A 10,684-nucleotide genomic window follows, 5' to 3' on the forward strand; every position below is an offset into this window, starting at 1 on the left:
GAGATTAACTGCCAATAGTACACTGCGTGAACAGTACACAGAATTCATGACCAATTTAGAAACCAAGAATTATGCCGAAAAGGTCCCGAAAAACAAAATTAATAGAAGTGACGGAAGAGTATGGTTTATTCCACACCACAATGTTAGCCATCCTCGCAAACCAGACAAAGTGAGAGTTGTCTTCAATTGTCCTTTAATATTTGACGGTGTTTCGTTAAATTCGCTGTTATTACCCGGTCCTGATTTAACAAACAAACTTTTAGGAGTTTTATTAAGATGGCGACAAGACATTTATGCATTTATGGCAGACATTGAAAGTATGTTTTACCAGGTACGTGTGAACAAGTTTGATTGTGACATGATGAGATTTCTATGGTGGCCTGGTGGTAACATAAACACAGAACCTGTGCAGTATTGTGTTCAGAGTAGAAAACCTACACTGTCATCGAAATGTACGCGACGAAACATTATCTGCTATGTCGTCTGTGTATGATCCTTTGGGTTTCGCGTCCCCCTTTGTTTTAAAAGCTAAAATGATCTTACAGGAACTGTGTCGTGAAAAACTTTCATGGGACGAACCTACATGTATTCCTTATGCACAACAAATTCAGTGGCAAAATTGGATAAACATATCAGTCGAACGTTGTATAAAACCAAAGAATTTTGGAAAAATCAGTAATATCCAGTTACATCATTTTGCAGACGCCTCAAGTGATGGTTACGGTACAGCAAGTTACGTTAGATTTGAAAGTGAAAATGATGAGGTAAGCTGTGCGTTTCTACTTGGTAGATCATGTGTCGCTCCATTGAGACCGCATACGATCGTGAAATTAGAATTGTCTGCGGCTACTTCCATTGTTAGAATAAACAGCATGTTGATGTCAGAACTCACAATTCCGGTGAACGAAGTACATTTTTGGACAGACAGTCAAACGGTTATCAAATACATTCGCAACGAAAAAATGCGACATCAGGTATTTGTGGCAAATAGACTAGCTGTGATTCATGATGGTTCAGAAATTAATCAGTGGAACTACGTGCCTTCTGAACAGAATCCAGCGGACCATGCGTCTCGTGGACTCTCCGCATTAAATTTAACTCAAGTTAATTGGTTAAGTGGACCAGACTTTCTAATTAAGCCTAAAAGTGAATGGCCAGCGGAAATGCCGACATGTGACAATTTAGATATTATATCCATTGATGTGAACGCGGTAAAGATTAGTCAAGAGGCTAACAGTGTTGTGAATCAAATGTTTGAACATTACTCAGACTGGACAAAATTAAAAAGAGCTGTTTCATGGTGGCTAGTTTAAAATCCATATTAAAGCTGAAAAGTAAAAGTAGAGAAATTCCTGTTAGTTTGAGAAGTGAACGATTATCTGCCGACGAGATGATAAATGCAGAGCATGCTGTTGTAAGATTTGTACAGTATAGTGCTTTCCCTGAAGAAATCCAGTGTTTACGTGACGGTGAATCTAACGTGAAATCAAATAGTGTTCTTACGGACTTAGACCCAGTGTTAAAAAACGATTTATTGCGCGTGGGAGGAAGGTTAGAGAATTCCTCATTGTGTTATGATGCAAAGCATCAGATTATTCTACCAAAGGATAGTCATGTTTCAAGGTTAATATTAAGATATTGCCATGTTAAAGTAGGTCATCAAGGTCGTAACCATACCCTTGCAGAGTTACGTCAAAGTTTTTGGATAATTAAATCTGGTGTTCTCCGTTCTCGCGGAAAGTATATTGCGAAAATGTGTAGTGTGTCGTAAAATACAGTCACGAGTCGGTGAACAAAAGATGACGAATTTACCGTCTTCTCGCTTATTAGCTGATGAACCAGCATTTATGCATGTTGGGATTGATTATTTCGGTCCGTTCGAAATTAAAGTAGGACGCTCCATGAAGAAAAGATATGGTGTGATTTTTACTTGTTTTTCGTCACGTGCAGTGCACATACATGTAGAAACTGCCAAGTCGTTAGATACTAGTTCCTGTATTGCAGCTATTCGTCGTTTCATTGCTCGTAGAGGCTACCCGAAAGATGTGTACTCCGACAACGGAACAAATTTAGCGTCCTGTAACAAAGAATTTAAAGAAGCTATTCAAGCCTTGGATCAAACTCAGTTGAACAATTTCAGTGTCAGAAATCATTTTAATTGGCATTTTAATCCCCCCGCTGCTCCACCAAGGCCTGAGGCGGCAGTTGCTGGAGGGCCTATTTAGTTTTTAAAGTTAGAGCCAAGGTAGTTGCTAACATTATAAACGTAATGTAACTTTATATGCCCATAAATGACGTCACGTGGATACAATATATTAAGCAAGACATAACCGAAAACTTACAAGGATTTAACGTACATTGTAGGCCTACGTTTAAAAAATAAGATCAGATCTCCAAACAATAGGGCCTATTTAAAATGGCGTGGGCCTAATTAATTTCGGGTCAGGGCCTATGTTAATTCCCGTTGGGCCTAAACCCCACCCCCCTAACATTCATTGTCTATGCGTTTTTAATCGTATCAGACAAGTCTAAAAATATTTTTTTTACAAAATCTTTGGGCCTGAGGCTGCAGCCTCATCAGCGTCACTGATAATCCGCTACTGACCGCATTGTTGTGGTAAATATGTGAATCGTGAATTAAACTTTTGTGAATATGATCAGTGAAACCCCGTGAACATTTTGTGAGCAGTTAATTATGTGGTGAACTCTTAATTCTGTAATTTAGTCATTCTAGTGAAACCCGTGAAGATGTGACTTTCTTTCGTGAGTAATTGGTGAACTTTTCATATTTATATGATTACGTGAATCCTGAACTAAGATGTTTTATGTTTGTCATTTGTCTACTGTAAACTGTAATTGTTGATCAATACACTGACATTTATTATTTAAAATTGGTGTTTTCTTATGGTGTCATATACAGTAAATGATTTACGAAAGTTGCGAAGCTGAAAGGGACAACCAGCGCGTGAAACGTCGAAACGGAATCTTGCCCACGACCACGTCACCCATAGGCGGATAGTTCCATGTTTACTACTACTAGTATGCTACTTCCAGGTCGTGTATCTCCAGATTTCCATGGACAACCACGCACATGCTTTTGGGACCCCAACCTGGGTAAACATTAGAGTCGACCAAAGAGACGAGAATTAACATTAAAGTCTTTGTGTAAACCCAATGAGGCGTGTGAGCCAGGACAAGGGAGGCAACTCCAATTTAAATGGTTTCAGGCGGCTAGACAGACCACAGATCACAGATTGACTTTAATGTTAATTCTCGTCTCTTAGACCGGCTCTAACTTTTTCCCAAATTTTCGTTGGGTAGAACGCTTTCTACCGCAGATGGAGCAACATGTGGCAACCCCTTGCCCAAAAGCACGTATGAGGTTCACCATGGAAAACTTGAGATACACACGCAGGAAGTAGAGATAAAAAAACATGCAATTTTTGACCCTACATTTCAACCTAACCAACCTCTCAACTCTTGTATCCTTCCGCCTCAAAATCATGAATATTCACCAAAACCTGGCAGAAAATATATTTTCAAACCCTTTTCTTCGACTCGACACCAAAAAGTCAACAAAAATCGCCATGCAAAAGGGGGGAAAAGGGAGAGAAAGACTAAAAATAACTTTCGCCCTACATTCGTGTCCAAATCGCTACATTTCATAACACAAATTGAAAGTAGTATACTAAAAAAAAAAACCCCTCTAACTATTCACCGTACATTCATTCCAACGTAAACGATCTTTTAACTACGTCACGCTTCCGTCTCTAAATCATGAATATTAGTAGAATATAATTTAGTAGAATATAGCAATTCAATGTAACAAGTAGCCCAAAGAAAGTTGTATCAATAAACAACTGAGTACATATTTGGTGGTCTGCATCCATAAACATTTTCTTGGAAAACCCGCATCATCAAAATCAAAATAAGAAAAATGGACAAGAGGCATGTAATAACCACTCTACTACTTTTAATAGCAACAGGTAAACTTCGTTACTGTTATTTTGGGAATATGATTCGCGGATTGCTTTTAAAACGTTGCCTTTTCCTCACTGTATTTTCGATATAGGCCCTATTTGTTTTTTGGTACATTCAGTTAAACTTTATAATCACTTAAATTGTTTCATTTTTTTCAGTTGTGAATACAAGAATAAGTATTACTTCCTCATCGTCATTTCGAAATGGGGACGAGTCGTTAATAATATTTTGTGAGGTATCATCTAAACTTGGATTGGATAAAATCACAAATATTCATCTTGAAAGAGATTCTGTATTTCTTGGATCAATAGATGAAAATGGCACAAAGTTGGGCTCGGAAAAAAGATCGTTTTATTATGAAATTTCCGGCGAATTTCACCCCTCATCTCCTACACGTTCCTATCTACAACTGGTTATTAGGAACCCCATTGCCAAAGATCAAGGCACCTATCATTGTACAACAGTCGGCCTGGAAGTAACACATATAACGGATACTCAACGACAGTATGTCAGACTCGAAGGTACGTAAGAGTTAAATTATAGCTAATACATGTAAATATCACTGGGGTTATATTAAACTATTATTTTATTCCGTAACTTAGCAACTGGGGTAAACTGCTTACGTGTTGTAAATTAACCAATATTGTGGCCAACACTCCAAGTCGACAAATTAACTTGCAAAACGCACCTTGTCCATTATACTTCGTTTCATTTTGACGATTCGTGAAAGGGTTAAAATCGAAAGTAAAAATTAGATAGGGTTTTCCCAGAAAATGTTTATATTGGATGCAGACCACCAAATACACACTCATTTGATTACGGATAGGCCTATAGTTTTCTTTATATTCAAAACAAATATCAAGACCATTATAATAGAAATATTTGGAATGTAACAAAACTATGATCACGTATGTAGCCTACAGTTAGAATTTAGAATAAAATTTGCCTCCTTTAAGATAATATGCAGACCCCTTTCATGTAAGTAAAAAAAAAAACAAAAAAAAAACAAAACATGTTGATTTTTCTCCATTAAAGGATCGATACCTTATTAAGTGCTGTAGAATACCTTTGCAAACTACAAAGTTTTGATCTTTAATAGGAGTATCAGTCCGAAATGGTTCAATACCGTTCAGTATTTACAAAGTTTTGATAAATTGAAATTTCATCCATCTATGCAGCTAGCTCCTAACAAGACGCCGCCACCTTTTATTGCTAACCGAGAAACCCGATGGGCCTAGCTTTTTATTATCTACCGTTGGTAGTTTTATTTTGTGTTCTTATAAAGAGCTGACAGTTTTCGCTGTGATAGTTAAAATAGATAGCAAAAAGGGAATATATTGAAACTTTCAGTTAAATTACCCCATTTTGATCGGAGTTATGCCCGTTTGAAGACTTGTACAGTATCGATTGTCATTACTACCGGTGTTACGTTGATAAACAAAGTCACGATTATTCATTTTTTAAATTAAATTATTTACTTGCCATCGTGCTTAAATCGGTTGAGGCAAAGCTCGTACATAATGCTTCTTTAAATAATTAATCTTGGTGTATATTACCGTCGATAAACAAAGTCACGATTATCCATTTTTAAATTAAATTATTTACTTGTCATCGTGCTTCAATCGGTTGAGGCAAAGCTCTTTAAGGCTCTTACATAATGCTTCTTTAAATAAATAATCTGAGTATTATATTATATTATTTTAAGGCAAATGCAAATGATGCACCGAGCCTTTAACACACACTAGAAATGAAATGAAATGAAATGGGGTTTAACGTCCTACTGTTCTGCTCCTAACCTGGGCTAATGAAGACGGGCATACGCCATACAGTGTGCTATGAGGGAAATTTTGCCCGGGCAGCGGCACTACGGCCTACTCTTATATCGAATTCTAACTGCCAAGGGATCTTTTACGTGCACGCCAATGTGTACACGGGACCTCGGTTTTTCGTCCCATCCGAACGACTAGACAGCTTTCCTTGTCAGCCCCTCCGTCCGGCATTACTGACAAGGGAGAACCACGCCGGAAAATCTGGATGAACTTTCTCGGCCAATGCAGGGATCGAACACCCGACCTCCAGGCTAGCGAGCTAGCGTCTTACCCACTTAGCCACTTAGCCACGTGATCCCCAACACACACTAGATCCATTTGATTAAATAATTTATTTGCCTAACATTCATTTTTTCCAGAAGATCGACCTTCTTCATCTGGGTGTGTTTTATGTCCCACTTTGCTTACCCCTACTCTGGTTGGATTATTGGCACTACTATATATTACAGTTTTAATTACCTAAACGTCTGGAGATATATAATTTAAGCTCATTCAAATTGTACTCTTATAATTAAAGCTATTGTGTTATTGTTTAAAGAGCTAATCTTAAGACGCTCTAAATTACCAACATGATTGTTTAAAAACTCAAGCACAGTGCAACATCTATATTGTCTACGATATCACCTTAGGTGGAAGTGGACGTAAAACTCCAGAAACGAACGAACGCAACATCTATATTGTTTACGATATCACTCTTGGTGGAAGTGGACGAAAAACTCTAGAAACGAACGAAAAGCAACATCTATATTGTCTACGATATCACTCTTGGTGGAAGTGGACGTAAAACTTCGGGAACGAATGAACGAAACATCTATATTCACTATGGAAAAAAAAATACATTATGTTGTTGAACAACCTTATCTGATTTACAGACTAATTTTACTTTAGGATAATGAGAACGAAACAGCCAAGCGAATAAGCAACCCCCTCCAACCTATACGTATTGTAGTAGAATCTTGATGCACAAGATTCTCTCAATATAGAACGCAACAAATCTACCCGTTCTCGCTACTTATTGAATTTATGTGTTAGTCAAGATATTGTTGTAATTAAACTCTATACCAAGTTTCATTTGTTCGTTCTAGCGGACGTTAAACCCCAAGAACGTCCCATCCGAACGCCTATACCGTGTCCCTTGCCAGGCCCTCGGCCCTGCACCACTGACAATGACGAACAACGCCGGAAAATCCCGATGAAGTTTCTCGGCCAATGCAGAGATCGAACAGCGAGCCAACGTCTTACTCGTTGAGCCACCGTGGTTCCACTAGAACGAACGAATTAAAACTGGTATAAAGTTTAATTACTGATAAACTGATAAACTGGGCCCTTATTCACGAAAACTTAAACTAAGATACAATCGAAATTTTAAGAAATACTGCAATTCGATTGGCTGACCAATATGCAAATTGGATATATGCAAATTGATTTTACTGGTCAGCCAATCGAATTGCAGTATTTCTTAAAATTTCGATTGTATCTTAGTTTAAGTTTTCGTGAATAAGGGCCCAGTTCGATTACTAGATAATTTATAAAAAGATAAATGAGTGTCATCTAATTATGTGCATTAATTAAATTATTAAAACAAAGAAGTCTATCGAGTTTCAACAATTTCCGTGTTCATAAACTATATTTAACTGTAAGTCTATACTAGTTTCCTGCCTAGAATTGTTTGTTATTGCTTAAAGATGCATTATGTAAAATTTAGATGAAGGGCTGGCCGTTATTGCTATAGATAATGCAAATTAATGAATATTATATTGAAAATTTCAGTCAAATTACTTTATTCTCAGCGAAGTCTCGATTTTCCATTTTAACGATTAACAAAAACATGACATACATTAATTTCTAATCCACTTAATGTCTCAGCCACCCGATCGATGGTCTTGAAAATTATTGATTATGCCATGTTAATATATGTCTAAATAAAAAATTATATAAGAATTGAAGCCAGAGGAAATGTCTGCAATAGTCAGATTTAGTTCTTACATAATAAATGCATCTTTGATATATATATATATATATATATATATATATATATATATATATATATATATATATATCTCCCTATTGTTTTATTATAATAGGCTTAATCCCTCGATTGAATAAGAAGTAACTAATAATTGTGCCATAAAGATATGTTTGCCTTTTGATATATTTTTATTATAATATTTTTTACAGATTAGATTTCAATAACACTAAATGATTTTCTGGTTGTTTTCAATTATATATTTTCGTGTATCGAATTATTCAACTTTAACTTGTCAGTGATGCAGGATGGATAGTCTGGTAAGGAACAACATTTAGTAGTTCGGACGGGGCAAAAAATTGAGGCCCAGTGTACACTTTGCTGTGCACATAAACTCACCCTTGATAATTGAAAATCGAAATAAGGCTAACCCGCTTCGTATCTTTTTGTGAAAATTTTCCCCCATAGCGCACTAAGAAATAGGCATAGATGGCGTTTGTTTTCGCAATTGGACGAGTGACATTGCGAATTCACGCATTTCATCAGACGTAAAGCTGTTTTGTTTCAATCAATCAACAATTGAGATTCTTGTAGACCAGCGGTTCTCAACCGTTTTTGCCAATGGCACACCTTGGAACACATGATAAAATAGCGGCACACCTGGCTAAATATATAATGAAAAATATTTAAATTTTGCAAAGTAAAAACATGGCAAGTCATAGACAGCATACAACCGTAGACACAGACTAGTTTATAGACACATAGACTCAAACAAAAAAAAAAAAGAAAATCACAGCTGTGAACATACAGTAGACACCAGTGAATACTCAGTTGGGGTCACGTGGTTTTTCGCGGCACACTAAGGAAGATCTCGGGGCACACAGGTGTGCCACGACACACTGGTTGAGAATCACTGCTGTAGACCTTATGATTACGCGCGGTCATTTTTATACGCCCACATTTTCATGTGGACGTATATTGTCGTCGCCCCTGTTTGTCTGTCCGTCCGTCCGTCCGTCCGTGAGGACGTCGGCAAACAATTTGTTTGTGGACACTCTACAGGTCACAATTTTTATCCGATGTCAACGAAACTTGAAATATAGCCTTATCTCCCTAAGATCTCGGTTCCTTTCGATATTGGCATGTATCGGACCATAACTTCATGGATTATGGACTCTGATTGTAGAAAAATTGCATTTTTAGCTTGTGGACACTCTAGAGGTTACAATTTCGATCCGATTTTGATCAAACTTGAAATGCATGTTTATAACCCAAAGATCTTGGTTCCTTTTGATATTCGCGCATATCGGATCGTAACTTCCTGAATTATGGTCCTTGATTGATTGAAAAATCACATTTTTAGCTTGTGGATTCTCTAGAGGTCACAATTATTTTTTCGATTTTAAAATCCGTTTAGATCACTATTCCACCATAATGAAGGTTGAATTGGAATTTTTGGAAAATCGAAATGAAACTGCCGACAAAATGGCCGCTCTTTGTATGCAAATTGTATAATAAGTATGTAATTCAAAGGTTATGGACCCTCTAGTGGTCACAATTTTTATCCAATTTTGATGGAACTTAAAACATATCTTTATATTCCAAAAATCTCAGTCCCGTTTGATATTTGCGCATTTCAAACTATAACTTTCTGGATTATGACCCCTGATTGTACAAAAACTCGTTTTTGTTTTTAGCCTGTTCTCTATCCATCTCTTGCAAAATGTGGGCGTATCTTGCCTGACTAACATAGAGTTCAATATCATTTTAATAATTCATATGCACGTAGCAGATGGTGTAGTAATAATATTATGACCATGACTAATAGTTGTTTATAGATTCTTGGTCAAGCTAAATAACACCTGAAATAATAGAAATCTACATGAATTGAACTATAGGTTAATAAACACATTTGTCATATGTCATCTGCATGGTCAGGAATGGAATGTGTCTGTTGACCAAATTTAGTAATAAGTGCCTCCCAGAGTGTAATGTATCCCTATTCCATATTTGTAAACTGGAACCGTGGTAAGTCTATGACGTAAACCAATTAAGGTGTTGGCACTATAAAATAGAATTGGGGGGGGGGGGGTAGTATTTGGAGATCTCACACTGCCTGACATATCAGTCATTTACTGATTAGAGAGCGAAGAAGATTTGTGACTAATGCTAGAAGGTTTTTTCTATATAAAATGGAAAGAAATAAAACCTGAACTGTAGTTATAATTTTCATTACGGTAGTGTAGACAACGTGAAGCTGAAAGATCGAATAGTATAACAATGGGCGTGGGGAACCAGAGGACCCGGATAAATCTCGGGAGGTTGGATAGCCGACTCTATACCCTTGTACAAGTGTGGGTTCGAAACTACGCCACTTGACTCAATGACAGATCTTATGACCTATATAGCACGCGTTACACCATTCGGTCAATTGGCAACTGTGATATATTCATTAAGTTTAATCAATATCCATTTATTGTGTTTAACAACTTTTTATTCAATAGGTATTTGATATAAGATTGACATTGGCCCTCTTCATTCAGATGGTTTACACAGAACTAGAATATACCTTTCTAGCAGCCATTTTAACAAATTCAATTAGTTTACCCATTAAATTATATCTCAAAGTCTCCTTCAATTAGAAACAGATCAAAAAGAAACTAAATGGAATTAGGTATCCATACATCTTAGGCCTTAGGCCAATACCACAATCGATATAATTTCTATACATTAACTAAATTAAATCTACTTTTTTTCAGGCTATTTATATTAATTAAATTATGTAACTCTATAATCAATAAGTTTTATTTATACTATTCAAAAAAAGTAGGGGATATTTGATTTTTAAGTGTTATTAAAGTCACCTAATGAAACTGACGAAGAAACAAATGACAAAATGAAATGAAGT

General features: G+C 36.5%; 1 long non-coding RNA gene across 1 annotated transcript; it reads left to right on the forward strand.

Moving 5' to 3' along the window:
* Positions 1-3,887: 3,887 nt before the first annotated feature.
* On the forward strand, positions 3,888-7,186 carry LOC126829301 (uncharacterized). The gene is made up of 3 exons (XR_007683343.2): positions 3,888-3,986; positions 4,140-4,502; positions 6,170-7,186. It is a non-coding gene; the product is annotated as an uncharacterized LOC126829301 (long non-coding RNA).
* The last annotated feature ends 3,498 nt before the right edge of the window (positions 7,187-10,684 follow it).

Source organism: Patella vulgata, chromosome 8 (genome assembly GCF_932274485.2).
Source record: "Patella vulgata chromosome 8, xgPatVulg1.2, whole genome shotgun sequence".
Classification (NCBI taxonomy): domain Eukaryota; kingdom Metazoa; phylum Mollusca; class Gastropoda; family Patellidae; genus Patella; species Patella vulgata.